Genomic DNA, 17,860 nt, shown 5'->3' with positions numbered 1-17,860 from the left:
CACTGTTTCTGGTTTCGATGAGTGGTGGCGCCTGGGTAAAGTGTGCAGGAGAAATGATAGAACACTCACTGTGTATCTTCTTCATACAATGACTGGCTCTATTCACTAATGGGCTCAATTGCACATCACACAGACTTTATTTTTGGCAACTGACAGGGGAAAGTCCGTTCAACTGACTGGGACATCTGTGTTCACACATACAGCTTCTCTGGATAATGTCAAGAAAAGTTCAGGTTGCAGTTGAATGTGTGAAAGCAGCTTTAATGATTGTAGGGAGATGATCGCTGTCATAATAATAGCTTATACAGAGCACTGTTATTACCACATCCACAGTGTCTAAACTATACCATGGTGTTCAGGCGGAGCGGATAAAATAAGTAAGACATAAACATCACATCGCTCATGGATCAGTTTATTCCGATGAAAACATTGCTGCAAGTTGGAAAGTCTAAACCGGTATCTCCAGTTTCCTAATGAATGAATGAATGAATGAATGAATGAAGTGAACACGACTTGGTTTATGGATTTATGTTGAAAACGCTGCCGACTGTAAAGTAATGTGATGTTCTAGTAACTCACTCCTGCAGCTGTTAGATCTAGATTTAGTAAAATCCTAGAACTGGAGTGACCCGCACATCTGGTGGTGTGGAAGCAAATGTGAGAGTGATTATAATTACAGGGCTTTTCAAGGTACCAGTGAATGTATTCTCATTGATGTATTATGAGTGTGATTGTCTCATCTGGGGTCTCACATGTTTCCTTCTCAGGGTCAAAAGGCTCCTAACTGGTTCAGTGCTTGTGTTTCTGGGTCACATTCTGCAAAGCAGCTCAGAGGAATACACCACATGTTTGATCACTGTAGTAAAACATGGATCTTTTAATCATTAAAAAAAAAGGAGGGAAAAAATAATCTAACCTTGACCAATGCAGAAGAAACACAATATTTTTACTATGAATTTGAGATTAGATTTTTTTTTTTACTGATCTAAGACATGAAGGAAAAGTGGTGTCACTAGTCTCTGAGATTCAAAGAGCTTCTCTCTGCAGCAGCAAATTTGCACTGATGTTCAACACTCATAGACACATCAGTGAATTCTCTCTGGGACTTTCTGGGTGGGAAGCAAGGGCAGACCCACCCAGCACCCTCAGCACCCTCCTGTGCAGCCCCAAGCTAAGGAGCCCTGGGAGGATTAATACGCCAAACAGGGAACAACAGAAGAAAACAAGTAAATTACATCATTCTTTTTTCTGGCGTATGTACAATAGCCTCTACCAATGTAGGACACCCACTCCCAACTGTGTGCAGCCTTTTAAAAAATACGGCCACATAACGGTGTCAGTATTGATGATTCTGCAAAATCTTAGGTTAAGCCCAACGTCCAAAGTTTTTACAATTTCAATTTCTGCTGTATTTGTGTTCAGCAACTATGATATAGTTCAGGTTAGAGATAGTGATGATGATAGGCCGTTAATTCACAACCCTCATCTCCATCGCCTTCCTTTCTGCCTTTCTACAAACAGGATACTTCATTTCCTGCATTGGCTCTGACATTTGGCATTGGATATAAATTGTGAGGTGCAGAAGCATCCAATATATAAGTAATTCCTTGGAATACTGAAACTCTGAAGACCACAAGGACACGGAAAGGACACAGAGAGAAAGTAAACACAGAAAGTAGCCTTCTACAATGTCCATTACGGCTAATTGCAGAGGGATCTACACCTGGGCCAACTTGCCAGCAGCCATGTTCATCCATCACAGAGGCTTATGCTCCTTCTGAGCCACTGTGTTCCTCTGAGGAATGTGGACTGTCATTAATATCCCTGTACACAAAACAATCTCAGTCCAGACTGTTATGGTCTGTAGTGGAACAAGCTACCAGATGCTATCAGAGCAGGGTCGTCTCTCTCTGTCTTCAAGAATCTCTAGAATCTCTCAGTCAAAACACTGCAGCTTGGAGGAGAGAGCACATCAGTCCAGTTTAACTTCCTGTTACCTTTAGAATTGATTTTAAGCTTCTCCTCCTTATATACAAAGACCTTCATGTGCAAGGACCAAGCTACATTTTAGCTCCCTTGTTAACTATAGACCTCCAGGAACACAGATCATCTACTGCTGCTTTACTAAAGGTTCCAGAAACATCAGGGACGCAGCTTGTGTCAGTTCCAACCCAAAGCTGTGGACAACACGACCTGTAGATATCAGAGAAGAAGAAGCTCACTGAGTGTTTTTAAAAGAAAGATAAAAACTTTATTTCTTCACTTTAGCCTTTAACCAGCTCTGAAACTTTACACTTTGCTCAGCACTTCTTTTACATGCTGTTATAAATATTGATGTCTTACTGATTTTATGCTTCCTATAGAAAGCATAAAATTATACACGTAATCATTTTTCTAAAATTATTATCTAGAATTATTTAGTTATTTCATTTATTATTTCTGTGTCACTATTTTATTATTATTCCGTCTCATTTTACATCAATGTTTGTGCTAAAATTCTCGTATGAAAGGTACTATACAAAAAAAGTGTATTATTATTGTTATTACTATTATAGAAGACTCATCTCTTCTGAGAGCACCTCCTCTCCTAACTCCTCTAACACTCTAACAGGTCTAACTAGCTCTTACTATGAATTTTCACTGCACTTCAATCTGATCTTCTTCCACTTTGCATTATTGAATAGATTTAGTATTCATTACTTACACCAAGGTCTCCTACTGCACTCAAGCTTTAGTGATGTCTCTCACTGTCAGTCTCTATGGATTAAAGTGTCAAATGAGCAGATGTAAAGTAAATGTATATTTCAATCTGTCAAACCGGTTCCATTCCTTCAACTAAGGTTTTTTCTTTTTTTTTGTTGTTTAAACTGCCTCTTCCTCCTGAGCTTTTCATGAGGTGAATGCTGTGTGTGTGTTTTACCGTCATGTGACAGTATTCAGATTATGGTGGAGAAGAGATGATGTGATGACTCTCAGACGCAGGGATGTACAGTCCAGTGCACACGCAGATGACACAGGGGAGTCTGCAAACACCCGTCTTCAAAAAGAATGTGAATTGTTTCATCTCCTGATCTGACTGTCACACGCGGATCACACACATGTGAGCAAAGGCAGGAGCCACTTAAGTGAAGCATTCATGCATTATTAATAACAAAAGCTTGTTCTGTCTTGGCTTTCTTGAATTCTAAGTTCAAATGGTTTTTCTGAGCTGTGACACAGCAACACAAACGCCATTAAAGCATGCAGCATCACTGTTTAGGATTTCTCAGTGGGCATGTCGATGTGACTCCAAGCAGCCAGCTGGCAGCAGTCTGTCAGGCAGCCAGTCAGGAAGGAGGTTGTGTTTGAACAGTTTGTGAAGTAGAGTGAGTGTGTGTGTGTGTGTGTGTGTGTGTGTGTGTGTCTGGTGGTCTCACTTTCCGGCTTTTCTGACTTATTGTCAGGGTTGTAACCAAGATTACACTGATAAAGGTTTGGCTAGCATTTCTTTTTTTAACTGTGATTTGTTAGTTGATTAAATGATGAATCTATTGACAGAACATTACTTGACATGATTCAGCAACTATTTTGATAATTGATTAAACATTTAAGTGATACTTCAAGACAAAACACACAAAAAGCAACTGGTTCTAGCTTTTCAAATGTGAGTCTTTGCAGCCTTTCTTAGTCGACAAAACAAGTCATTTTAATGTAAAAAATACAATTAAAATGGGTATTTTTGACTATTTTCTGTCACATAATGGACCAAGCATAACAATCAATTAGCCAAGGAAATAACTGGAAAATTAATTTGTAATGAAATCATTGTTAGTTGTAGATTTTATTGCCCTACATTGTGTAAATGTTGTTTCCAATGCTCTCGCTCTCATGTAGTTTCCCCAAATACAGTGGAATACTAATAATACATTGTCGACACAAAACTCGATGTTTGGCTGACTGTGACATAACATCCTCAACATCATGAAACTATCACTCAGTGTAACATTTGATCATGTGGTCAATTATAGGTGATTAATGTATGTCAACTTGCCACCGTAGGAACAGCGGTTATGTAGCCTTTGAACGAGCCACAACTGAACTGTGTGCGTGCACGCAAGCATGCACGTTGTAGGTGTTTGCCAATGATAGCTAACATTAGGCTCTATAAACTACTGGACCTATTCAACAAGGGTATATTTTATAACTAAATTAACTCTTTCATTTGTAAGAGAAAGAATATGTTCTTTGTTCTTATTCATATACTCAGTGAAATCACAGATGTTTCAACCTTGACATATATTAATGTTAATACTGTCAGACTTTATGAGTATAAATAAAGAATTAGTTGACCAGGAATTACCATTAGCTGTTATTATACAGGTATACCCACTTTCCACCAAAATTAGCAGGTATAAGTTGATTGACCCCTTTGCCACTTCCACTGTCGAGTTTGCCTTTCTGTTCAGACTGAGGACACACACAACTGCAAAGAGTGATTTCATCACACGCACTTACAGAGCACTCATACAGAAGCAGTGGAGAGAGAGAGTGAGCTGCTAGCCGGCGCTGCAGACTGCTAAAGCAAATGTTATCCCCTGTAAAAGTGTCGGAGCCTCCTTGTGAGATGCTTCCATTGCTGATTGTTTGTTTTTAAAACTTATCTCAGGGCTGCAGCTCACTCTTTCATCTCCAAGTGCAGTGTAGCCGCAGTGTTTCTGGTTTAACAGCACCGTGATGGACAGGTGACAGGTCCGTCTATAGTGTCTGTGCTCTGAAAGGTGTTAAAAAGCAGGGCAAAGGGTGGAAATTAGTGAGTTCACTTTGGTGTTGTGTTTATATCAATGCAGATTGGAGCTGGAGCAGATAAATACCTGTGACTACTGCAGAGTCATTTGACCCGGGTGTAAATGCTGATTAAACCCTTTTCTGTTGCTGACAAAAGCCAGATGTTAGTGGGTCTTAGTGGGTTTTTTGACCGGTGGAAAAGAGTCTTTATTGTGTTTTCAGAACAGAGAACAGAGCTTCTGTTATCTCTGACTTTCAAAGCAGTCTATTCATTACAACACACTCCTGAACAACTCATGCCGGCAACAATACATGGTTGTAACTTTCTGTCTTACTGTGGTGTGACAGTGTGGACTGTGAAATTTCTGAAAACGATCTAAAACTAATAGCAGGGATGAAATACAATTTTTTCTTTTAAATACAGATTTCAGATTTCATCCAAATCAGTGTCGACATGACAGCTGAGAACTGCCTGTCTGTCTGCTCTCAGGTCTCTCAGCTCCAGTCCAGAGCAGGGGGGCGATCACCTCCCATTCACATCCTCATGTAGAAAAATGACATATCTATTGGTGTCATACTATATCAGAGCAGAGTACAGTGTGATGTGTATGTGGGAGGCAGCACACAGGACTGAGGATATATGGAGCTTATGTGCTTCCAGGCCCTGCTGCTTATTGGACACTTTATGAGCTCAGAGCGACTGTGAAATTTTGAACACAAGCTGGCACTGCTCTTAAAACACTCACACACACACTTCCTAAAAAAATTTACTTCTGAGAGAAATGGCCACTTTCTCTACTGAACTACACTGCCTTCCGCACACACACAAACACATTTGGCAGCAAGTGAGCTGGGGTTGGAGGACACTTTCAGATGTTTTATGACTTCCACAGTAACAAAAGCTTACAATTAATTCCCCGCAGAAACAAGCATTAAGTCTATGAATAGTGTGTAATAATATCCCTCTGGGAAGTGCTGGGTGGAGCTCTGCTAGCTGCATTTGCAGCAGCTCTTCTTGACGTCCAACTAAACACTGGCCATATGGAGGTGAAGAAAATCTGCTGACTTCACACACACACACACTTTTTCCAAGAACATTTTTGTCTGAATAAATGTTTTCATCCCTGTCTCGACTGCAGGAAGTGAATCCTATCGAAGCCTCAGGAACGACACGCCACTGCTGCAGGTTTTAATAAGCTTATACTGCATTCCTCTGAAAGTTGGGAAGTCAGATATCCCAGATGATGGGCTGTAGTTACCATCACTGTGTTGTTTCGGTCGTCCACCTCTTCAACCGCCAGTGAACCTCCCCAGACATGTGGAGCCAGTAATGAGATTCACACTATCCTGAGCCGCTGTACGGACCCCCGAACAACCAGCAGGGGTGAGTCGTGCAGTAACAAGGAGGCCCTTGTGTAACCTGGATACAGGCTGCCCTGCCCTGCTGGTGGTGCCTGCAGTGTGCATGCTACACAGGTGTGGAAAGAAGTAGATCCACCTCCTCGTTATGTACTTCAGGTCAGAAAAAATCCTTCAACCTGTTTTGTTTTTTTTTTCGGAAATTTAGATCCATCTAATGAGGCTCCACGGTGGTGCAGTGGTTAGCGCTGTCGCCTCACAGCAAGAAGGTTACGGGTTCGAGTCCTGGCTCGGACGCGGGATCTTTCTGTGTGGAGTTTGAATGTTCTCCCTGTGCCTGTGTGGGTTCTCTCCGGGTACTCCGGCTTCCTCCCACAGTCCAAAGACATGCAAATGGGGACTAGGCTAATTGGATAATCTAAATTGACCATAGGTGTGGCTGTGAGTGAATGGTTGTCTGTCTCTCTGTGTTTGCCCTGCGATGGACTGGCGACTTGTCCAGGGTGTACCCCGCCTCTCGCCCGAAAAGATGCTGAGATAGGCTCCAGCCCCCCTGCGACCCTACTAGAGGAGAAGCGGAAGAAAATGGATGGATGGATCCATCTACCGCTAGCACTCTTACTCCTTTTTGCTTTTTGAAAAGTATAATGACACATTTTGTCATAATGTGTTAGTTGCTAGATTAATATAAATGCAGCTCTTCATTCCATTTGCCCCAATTCATTAATTATTGCAACTCTTTGACCTTTTTTGTTATTGTGGACTTAATTTAGAAAACGCTGAATTATTTGACTTATTCACTCATTCACACACAGCAATGGCAGCATTAAGTACATTAGTATCTGTACTGTGGTACCATCTCCCATGCCTCTTTTTCCACATTGTTATGTTAATGCTGTATTACGTCCCTGCCACTGAAACTCTTTAATTTGTCCTTGGGGATCAATACCTCATTTTACTGGCCTGCTGTTAGTGTTGCTGGGGCACTTTGTACATGTTTTTGTTTGTCATAATTTAAGTATTTATTCAATTAACATCCAACAGCCACATTTATTTTCTTTCTTCAAAAATAAAAATTGCAAAGCTCACTTTAAACTAAGATCTTGATGGAGTCTGGCTTGTTGTGTAATTTCTCAGTACAACACATTCTTTATTCCTCTAGAGTCATTTCACCATCAGTGGCAATAATGCACTTTACTCACGTTTTTACAAAATGAATTACTAGGAGAAAGTAGAGAAAGAGAATCAAATTCTGCCCCAAAAAAGTTCAAGCTGGCCCTGAAGCACACACAGACACACACAAAGCCACAAAGCCCACAGTGATAAAATATGTATATCATTAGCAACGTCCAGAGGCCTGCAGCAACATACGATTCACTCAGCAGCCAGTCAGCCAGTTTTGATAACAGACCAGCTTCAACACTCACACAGGCAGACAAGTGTGTGTGTGTGTGGGTGTGTGTGTGGACAACATTTTTAATTTTTAGCTAAAACCATCGTTGTGAGGACATTTTGGCTTCCACAAGGACTGCTGTTAGGCATTCTTTTATGATGGTTCAAGTTAGGGTTAGGGGCTGTGGAATGCATCACTTCAATGGAGTGCCCTCACAAAGATAGAAATACAAGTGTGTGTGTGTGTGTGTGTGTGTGTGTGTGTGTGTGTGCGTATATATGAGTGTGCGTGTGTCTGTGTGTGTTACTCTTTCCTGCAAAGCAGTCTGGATTTGGTTGCAGGAAAATAACATTTGGTCACATACTGAACATGCTGTCCTCAACCTGATCCAGGTACACTTAACAAGGTTAGCGTGAGCATGAAAACATACCACGAGACACAGATGAATGCATTCTGTCACACAAGAATGCACACACACACACACACACACAAACACACACACACACACACACACACACACACACAAATACACACAGAATAACATAGAAGAAACCTCACTGGAGGTACTACCTGTCATGCTGGCTGCTTTACACACACACACACACACACACACACACACACACACACACACACAGACACAACAATACACGTGTATGTAGCGGTGCATGCACACACACATACACACGGACAACACAGAACACGTGAGGTCTAGCCTTGGGCGAAAGGAAAACAAAAGGCCACATGTCACAAGTTTAACATGGTCTTTACGTTTACGCAAACAGTATATTCAAATAATATTTCCAGCAAAGCTACTTGAGCAACAACAGAAAAGCATGATTCAGTGTGACGCACTGCAGGAGGAATTTCACTGTGTAAAACAGTTAAATTGAAATGAATGACAACAGATTACTACTCATCATGGCTGCACATCATGGTAACCATATCAGTCACGCAGGTTAAGGTTTGGGAACAATTGTGGCCAAGGTTGTCTGTCAGTAGGAAAAACCTCCACCCCATGCCCTGCCTACAACATTACAACAATATTAGGGCTACAATAACAACAATAAAGTCATAACTTCATGAGAATTAAAAATGTAAAATTTTGAGAAAATTTTTTTTTTTTTTTAATTTAAAAATTAAAAAAGAAAATTAGGAATATTATAAGGAACCAATAAACCAGGTGAAAGGACAGTCAGTGTCAGCCTGAGCTGCTTCTGGCAGCTGCTGTTCGTCTGTCTAACAACAGAATAGACTCAGTTTCTTCACAATCTTTTCAGTGTCCTGATGCTGCTGCTGCTGCTGATGATGATGATGATGATGATGATGACAATGATGATGACAATGATGATGAGCCTCCTTATTAGTGAAACTTCTGCTAAATTAGAACTTCACAGGATGCTCCACATTCCTCATTTTAAAGCTTCTACTACTTCCCCTCTAAAACAACACGCAACCTAAAATTAACACTTTATTCTCATTAGATTCTGACTTTACTCTTATTATATTACGACTTTATTCTTTTAATATTATGATTTTTTTCCTCAGTGTGGCCCTAGTACAACGTACCTGCCTCCTGCCTCTGTGGCCTTTAGGACAAGAGTCATAAATACTATGACTAAAAGAGGGCTCTTGATTAAATATTATTACTTCATATGATTACATTTTGTTTTTGATGTGGTTTGTCGCTATTAAAATACGAGACGTTTTCACTGAAATACATGGCGGTAAGTATAATTCCTAGGTGTAGAACACAACAGGGAGCTTAGTTTTGATACCTACAGGCTACAATGGAAGATCAGAGGCGGCAAGGTGATTTTGAGACGGACTGACAGGCCAACATGCTCCGCTTTCACCGTTCTTTCTCCCACTAATCCCTCTGTCGCTGGCACAAAATGATGAAATCTCTCAAGAGTTACAGTAAAGAGGAGGAAAAGATATGACCTCATTAAAGCCGGCGGTATAGCATCACCACCAGTATGGAGTGTGATTCGCGGGCGAGCCCTCCAGTCACACGGTGCAATCCCTGCACAGCCCCGAGATTACAGCAGCTGAAAATGTAAGTGTGACGAAACTGAAACACATGCAAGAAATGATGAAACTTATTTGACATTAGCGGCAGTTGGTGGGTGCAGGGGTGGGGGGTGGGGGGTGGGATGGGGGTGGGGTGTGGTAGGTTTCGGTGGAAGTGTTTTCCGTTCCTTTTTCTTTTTTTTCTCCTGAATGCTTGACAGTACCTTCAGTGTGTCAGTGTTGCTGTCAAGATGCTGAGTAGGGAGAATAATAATGCAAGAAGATCAAAACAATACAGGGAATCAAAAGAAGTGCCTGTGAGTAGAGGGGAGATTATACCGTGGTATTCAACACTGAGGATAAAACAAAATATATTAATGTGGCTAAAATTGGTACAGAGCTACATCCTTTTTAATCTATAAAAAGCCTACATCCAAATAATTCTCATTTCTCTGGGTGTGTGCTGTCTGCACTGCAACATGAGCAATATAATGGCTTTGGCTTTCATTTGAGTCATTATGGCCCATCACAGTCCAGCTCCTCAAAGACAACAAACAGGGACATAATCACACTCAGTCAGGAGTGGACAGTAAAAGCAGAGAGAACCGAGACTACACAAGAAAGCTGACTGCTCTGACGCCTTCAAACAGAGGAGCTGCTCAGTGACATCACCAGCGTACAGTTAGTTTATGTTGCCCAATTCTGTACCTCAGGATTTACAGTAGAGTGTCACTGCTGAACAGAGTGTGTCCTTTATGCAGCAAGACAGAAGAGAAAGCTGTGGAGTTAATGTTCACCTTCTTGGTAACCACAGTATTTCCGGGTGTTCAGTTGTCCCGTCCTAACCGTAGTATATTTGCCATAACCACAATCTTTTCCTCACCATAACCACATTATAAATTACATCAGTAGATACTGAGAAAGTGAAACACATCAAAGTTAAACCAGTTTTTTTTCAGCACTGCCCAACATTAAAGACCCTCTGATGAAAATCAAGTGTTTCACCTTGTTAACATCCATATGATGTTTTTATATAACACAAGACATATGATGAGAGAAATAATCATCAACTCCATGACTGAGTGTTTCCACCTTGAACTGCAGTGAACCAATGACAGTCTCATAAACGCAGATTCAGACAGCCAGGGTTTCATATGTCACAAACCTAAGGAACCAATCCTGTCAACTGGTGGGGACGGGGGGCGGGACTAAATAAACCTGAAACCTTGTCAGTACAGAGAGAGAGAGTTAGCATTAGCACAACCACTAACACTGTGTCAGCCACTGCCAGTTACAAGCTAACAAACAACATAAACAAATAAAAGATGCTAACTGCGCTAAGTGTTCTGATCCGTCTGCTAGTCTCTGGTTCTGGTCTCAGACTCCTCCTCTGAGTCTGGGTCTGACTGAGGCTCAAACATGTGGCTGAGTCTCTGTGATGTTTCCTCCTCTAACCATCTTGATGCTCTCTGCTCTTTCACCTGTCCACCTGGAGCAAGCAGGTGGTGGGCGGGGCTCAAGGCCTGATCCACATTTCTCAACCAGGAAGTAAGAGATGAGACTTTTTATTTGGGAAAACCATGTTAAACAAAATAGTAATCATAGCAGAGGATTTTTAGAGGAGTTTAGAACACGTCTGGAGAGGAACTTTAACTGTCAGTTAACACACAGCTCAGTGATATTTGACTCAACGCATTTCGTTAACATTTTGGATCTTAATTTTTATGAGTGAAGGAATTTTTAATGTGTCTAATGTGTGTAATGCAAACTCAACACTTACTGTAACCATTTCAAATTAAAAGCCCTCCAGCATTTCAGTGGACAGAAATCCTTCATTTCATAACTAGGCTTTTATTGTGAAACATTAGCAGGCATACCATATGCAACAACAACTGGACAGGATTAAGAAATCCAGACCAACAATGTGTTGAAAATACCAGGATTATATTGTTAAATTTATTAAATTAAAGCAGTAGGAATGTACATTTTGCTTTTCTGGCTGCACATTATGTGACCAGCACCAGGACTTTGTCCACCCTTCTACTTGTTAGTGTCAGCCACGCCCTTGGCTATTGTTGGAGACTCGTTTTTAATTGACTTTGACAGTTTTCATTTGGGGAAATATGGCACTTTGTAGAAACCCAATCAATCATTTTAAAGTGTTCATGTTATGATTTATTCAATTATGGTCCTGTGTTTGGTTCAAAATGTTTGTTAGTTTTCTCAGCAAGTGTAGCTGATGTTATCACAGTAAACTTTGAAATGGGAATTCACAGTGAGAGGAAATACTTCCAGCAGCAGGAGCTTCTCTCACTTCACAGGTCCACTGACATGTTTAAATACAGGACCACAATCAGCCGTTTGCTGTTGATTCCTACATGAAAACACACAGTGAGTACAGTAAACGTCTCTTTGTACCTTCATGTCTTGCTAGTTGTCAGTTTCTACAGGAACAAACATTGTAGCTATGGTCAGTGGTTCTTAACCTCTTTGAGCTGTGACCCCTGCAAAAATTTAAGTCAGGTTCACAATCAACTTCTTCTCAACTCACCCTTGAAACACACTGCAGTCACTTCAGCACCCTGCCCTGCTGGCACTGCTGTTCACACAGTCGGTGTGTATCTACACACAGGACACAGAGTTCACAGCAGAGGAAGACTGAGCGGCCCTCTGCTGCACACACACATTTCTCTGCACATTTACTCTCACATATGGCAGCTCCCAGATGCACACCAACAATGCATAACTGATCTTGTGACACTTGTTGACAGTGTAACATTCCTCTCAGTCGGCCCACCGTCACATATCTCTTCTTGGTGCACATCTTGCGCTAGAGACTTTCTTTGAGAAGCCACCGCTCCATATTCAGCCACTTTGCAGTAGTTAGCTAACCTTTAGCACCTGCCACTGTGTTGTGCCACAGTCAGTCTGCCACTCCAGCTGGAAGAGACGACTTCTCCCTCCCAGGTGACTATATTATAATACTAGTGTTGGAGATTTAATGGATAAATCATTCTTATAAAATATGTATCCGTCTGAACGATGCCATCCGCGATCGATTAACGATTCTCTACTGCATCAACATGCATCTTCAGTGATCCGATCACAGGTGGTCAGCTCTGAGCACGTCAGTTCACACCTGCTTTAAAATGTGTCTCAGTGACCACTTGTGATCAGATCTCACTTCCCGCTTTATATGCAAATAAACAGGTAAATGTGTTGTTGTTTTGAAGAGAGAGAGCGGTACAGAGGGGTCGATCAAATCAATGCACCCTCTGCAGTGAAATCAGGTTTTATCCATTTGAAATAGTGAAATATTTTCAGTTTATTATGTAATTGAGTGATCAGATCTCGAATGCGTCTTGGGTGAGTTCACACCTGAACTTAGAGCCGACCACTTGTGATCGGATGACCTGAGACAGTTGTTAATGCAGGTTTGAACAGAAAGAGAGAAAGAGGGGAAAGAGCGGAGTCCAGTCGGTGGTCAGTGAAGGTGCTGGCACAGGTAATGAGACAGAGGGAGAGCAGGAGCAGCAGGTCACAGTGTGGTGAGAGCCATATGTCCCACCAGGTCACCCCACCCACCACCACCACCAGTATATTATAGATATGTTTTAGTTTTTCTCTTTACATGATGAAACTATTTCATGATCTCTACCAGCCTCCAGCAGAACCTGAAACACTGACAGAACTTTTTTGTATTGCTCACAAATGGTTTCATTTCATGCAGCAGGACCTGCATATTTAAACCAAACATTCAGAAATGAGCCACAGTCCAGCTCCATGATGATAACAGTCTCTGCTGATTGGTCCTTTCTGACTGGGAAATGGCCCCAGTGGTTGCTGCCTCAGAGATGCTCCTTGCCCAGCAGTTGTGATTACCAGTCCTGGCTGACAGCCAGCAGGTTCCCACTGATGTGGTAAATAAATATATAAGACACTTGTTTTAATTACTTCTTCCAATTAAGAGTGTTCTCCTTCTGAGGCGCAGCAGCCACACTGAGAGGAAGAGAGGAGGCAGAGTGAGAGACGGTTCAGAGTCGACCATCTCATGGGTTCAAAGAGAGAGACCTGCTGTGCCAAGACAGGCAATCGTACAGATATACAACCGCTGTGCTGCTTCATTGTGTACTAGGACAGAACCATCCCAACCCACCCCCCCCCCGCTCCCTCCCCCCCAAACATGTTCCCCAACAACAACACACTGCATATAGGCTACAGCCTGACTTTGAAGAGCTACGAACTACTGTATGACACATTCACACATAAAAGCGAGTCCTGAATTTAAAGATGTCATTCTATTAAATCTTGATATTATTTAATCTGTTAGTCTGCATGTATTTAACAAATAAACTGTCATTGTATTTGCATTCTGTATTTCTTACAGAAGAGGCAGTATTTGCTTTTTTCTACTGGTCAATACATGTGTCATTACCAACTGAACAGTTTATTATTAAAACTCACTTGGTGTTACCATCAGAAAACTTAGGGGTCACCACGTAGGTCACCCTGTCTGTAGCACTCATAAATCATAAAGAAAATCATAAAACATCCAAAAACATAACTCATAATAACAGGCCAGTATCAGCCACATATTGTATATTGCTTAAAGCACATCATCAGTGATGGCAGTGCCGTGCTGACAGGATGGAATCAGGAGTGACAGGACAAACTGCAGCTGAGTATCCTCCCCTGCCCTCTGCCACAATGCGGCTGCTGGAATGACAAACTTTCATTTCACTGACCTGGCAACCCGTGGAATCTGCTGGAGCTGCACTCCCATTTTAACCCAGACACAACATGAATGTTTCCCAACCCCCTGGTCTGCTTGTCTGTCTGTCACACTGTGAGGTCACACTGGAACACAAGGCAACACTTATTATTAGCTCTGGCGTCTATTGGAGGGAGGGTAACTGGAATGAAATTTAACCTCTTTTGCCCTTCTGTACCAATAAGTTGGTCGATCTTTACAAATACCAAATGTGTCAACCTTCATTAATATGATGCACAAGTGATGCAGACTGCAGTTTTCACAGTGTGCAGATGTTGCATTGATCTGTGCAAACACACATCAGACACACACACACACACACACACACACACACATGCCGTGCTTATATCTGTGATCGTTTGATGAAGCAGATCATTTTGCCTTCTCAGGAAGTCTGTGTTGCTGAAAGGATACAGTTCTCTTATTGTCAACAAACCCCAATAAAAGACTCAAACTAAGAATGTATTAGTCCATCTTTCTGACTTCCCTTGCCCGTCTGTGACACTCAGTCTCTCGAAGTCTGTTGGTTCCTACAGATGATCTCTAGATCAGACAACTAGAATTACCAACTCGTGGTTGTCTGCCTCCTCCACTCAGACTAGTTTCAGGTTACATCCCTGTTTATCCAGAGTCACATATATTAACCACTTGTGTGAAATTTTGTCATAATTGCTTTTTCAAGTCTTTTTATGCCTAAAAAGTATTTTGTCAGGTCACACTGACCTTGACCTTTGACCTTAGACCACGATAATCAGTTCATACTTGAGTCCAAGTGAATGTTTGTGTCAAATTTGAAGAAGTTCCATCAAGGCATTAGTGAGATATCATCGTATGTATGGATACATGGACAACCCAAAAGCAATATGCCTCTGGCTCTGGCTGTCGCCGGCACGGAGCCATAAAAAGCTCAGTAATCTCCTTAGACAGCTGTGTGCTATAGTTTTTTATCAAACATTACTCTAAATGTATTTGTTGGGGACTATTTTAAGCAGTGGATTAATCCACATTTGGTAGTGAGTATTTCCGGCAGCAGGATGGTGCATGTGGGATTGAGGAATAACAAAATAATGTGTAGCAGAGAGTATTATACATCAGGCTTTGGATACACAAGCAATACTTAATTATAGAATCAGAACATTGTTGCTCTGTGTCTTTTTGTAGAATTTGATTATAGTAGGAAAAAGAATATATCAAGTCCTTAGGATTTATTGTAGTTTTAAATGTGTGTGTAAAGAACTTTCTTGTAACTAAAGCATTTAAAGCTAACTTTACCTACTCTAACCAAGACTCACACAATGTTCATGACTCTTGAATTATATTCACTGAAGGGCCAATGACAGAAAAGTACTCACTTCAAACATTCTTGCACCTTCTTTCGCCCAAACATGAGGGGAAGAGAAAGGATGGAGATGTTGCGGTTGGGTGGAGGGACAGACATTTCCACTCAGGGTTCAAGCCACAAAATGACAGCAGTCAGCGAAAACAGGGTACTGATATTATCTGATTTAATTTTTTATTTTTTTAAACATGAGCACAGCTTGTTTGTTTTTTCCAGGCCAGGCCACTGTGCCTCCAGCCTGCACTCAGCCTCTCACATGCAACCACTAAGGCTAATGAAGTGCAGCTTGAGACCTGACTGACACTTTAAATCAACCAGGAGATGCAGCATTCACGCCAACATGCCTGCTTCATGCAAAACCGTTACCCGCTCAAGACCTGAATCACTGCCTTCTCACAGCCAATCACTACCTAGGAAAGATGCAACACATCTGCCAAAGTGTGCTTCATTGTGACTGAGAGTGTTTTTGTGGAGGTGGGCAGGCCTAAACCAACAGAGCATTTAACAAACTGACTATTTCATTCCTCCCACAGACTGCATGCACTGCAACAACACTCCCTCTCACAACAGCTTACAATTCTCAATTTACTGATAAATGACTCCTGACACAGCAGGGGGCTGTTCTGATAACTTCTCTGGAAATGTTGAGGATGGTGTTTAATGAGATCACCTCTTCTCAGTGTGTCTTGTTTCTATGGGGGCCTTGCCAAATGCCCCAACATTTAAAAGTCAGATGAGAGGAAGGCACTCTCACACACTCTCACACACACACTCTAATTTACACAGTCAGGAATGCCAAAAAACACTATATTAGCAAGTCCAATGTGTGAAGGGAAATGGTTGGATCGTTGAGCTGGCTTGTCATGAGCAGAAAATTGAACATTTTCCTCTCCTATTAATCTGACTAAATATCCGCTGCTTGACAGGTTTGTTGATCTTTAAACCTGCTATGTGGCTGCCCCAGCACATCACATATCCATAATGTATAACATATCCTGAAGCCTTCCTACGCAACCACAGCTGAGCTGCTATCAAAGCTATCGGGACACGCCAGTGCTTCTTGACGGGACAAGGACATGAATCAATGAAGACAAACACATTTGCAGATGCTGACATTCCTGAAACTTGATATAGTTTTTCTCAGCTGAAATCTCATCCTTGCTAAAAGAGAGAAATAAAGCGTGGGCTTCCACCAGCCATACTGGAGAGCCCGGTCACTGGCTTACTTTCAGGTGCCTTAGAAACAAATGCACATCTGCAATAAGGAAGGCTAAAGCTAATTATCATTTCCTTTTAATTCCCAATTCATATTCAAATCCATCACTCTCTCACTTTAGCCAATGAATCCTCAATATCAGATCGTAAAGACATTGTTTTTTATATAATTTGTAGTTGCTGGAGCCTCTTTGAAGAAACTTGTCTACACACTTGTCCCTTCTGCACACTATTGATCCTGACTCTCAGGCCTCATTTTACTCTACAGCACTTCTCTTCCTGTGACGTGGCCAACGCCTTATTGCTTTTCAATTAGTGAGGACAGTGGATCCTCAGTTTTTAAGGCTTGCCACCTCAATAATATTTAGTAAGCTACATAATATATATGTTCAACCTTTCTGTCCTATCGGGTACAGTTTCCACTGTGGCGATCTGCCATAAAATTAATAACAATATACATGTTCCAAGTCATACCACAATCACACCACCTTTATTCTGCCGACAGGACTCTGGCCTCCACCCAAGTAAACCACCCCTCCTGACAAAAAAACAAGATGGTGGCATACCACTGGAGAAGATTGTAGTTGTAGCCCGTGCTTATCCCTGCCTCCGTGAACAGTCCTCGGATAATAGGTGACATTGTGGTCTACCTTCCTTCCTCGCCAGCCTCCAACCAACACAGCAGTGCAAAGGAGAACATGGTTCCAGCTGTAAAGTCCTACATGTTTGAAGGAATCACCTGCCCGATATGGCAAGTGACTGTGACGTCGTCTGAGTTTTCGGGGTTCACTTTTTGTGAAAGTTCCTCTTCAAATTTGTTCAGGAGGAGGATTCACTCTGTCAGAACTGCGCCGATGTTAACAAACATTACCAGAGATCCCATTTAGAGTTATTTTGAGTAGAGGAATTACTCTCGAGGGGGGGTAGGGGGCTGACTGGAGATCTACTTTTGTTTTGTTGAGAAGAGATTTCACTTGTGGGAAAATTTAAAGACCAGGACTGGTCACAT

General features: G+C 41.7%; 1 protein-coding gene across 4 annotated transcripts in view; it reads right to left on the bottom strand.

Moving 5' to 3' along the window:
• The window catches only part of cemip (cell migration inducing hyaluronidase 1), a 188,722-nt gene that overhangs the window by 103,804 nt on the left and 67,058 nt on the right, over window positions 1-17,860 (bottom strand). Inside the window, exon 1 of one of the 4 annotated variants that reach the window (XM_056377408.1) lies at window positions 17,418-17,468. The exons of the other annotated variants lie outside the window; for them this stretch is intronic. The gene's annotated coding sequence lies outside the window, so the exon portion shown is untranslated. Of the gene's footprint in view, window positions 1-17,417; window positions 17,469-17,860 lie in introns of those variants that run through there. 4 annotated transcript variants of the gene reach the window in all.

The sequence above is a fragment of the Seriola aureovittata genome, chromosome 1 (genome assembly GCF_021018895.1).
Source record: "Seriola aureovittata isolate HTS-2021-v1 ecotype China chromosome 1, ASM2101889v1, whole genome shotgun sequence".
In the NCBI taxonomy this organism is placed as follows: Eukaryota; Metazoa; Chordata; class Actinopteri; order Carangiformes; family Carangidae; genus Seriola; species Seriola aureovittata.
The sequence above is the reverse complement of the archived record's forward strand: the minus strand, read 5'-3'. Positions and strand labels throughout refer to the sequence as shown.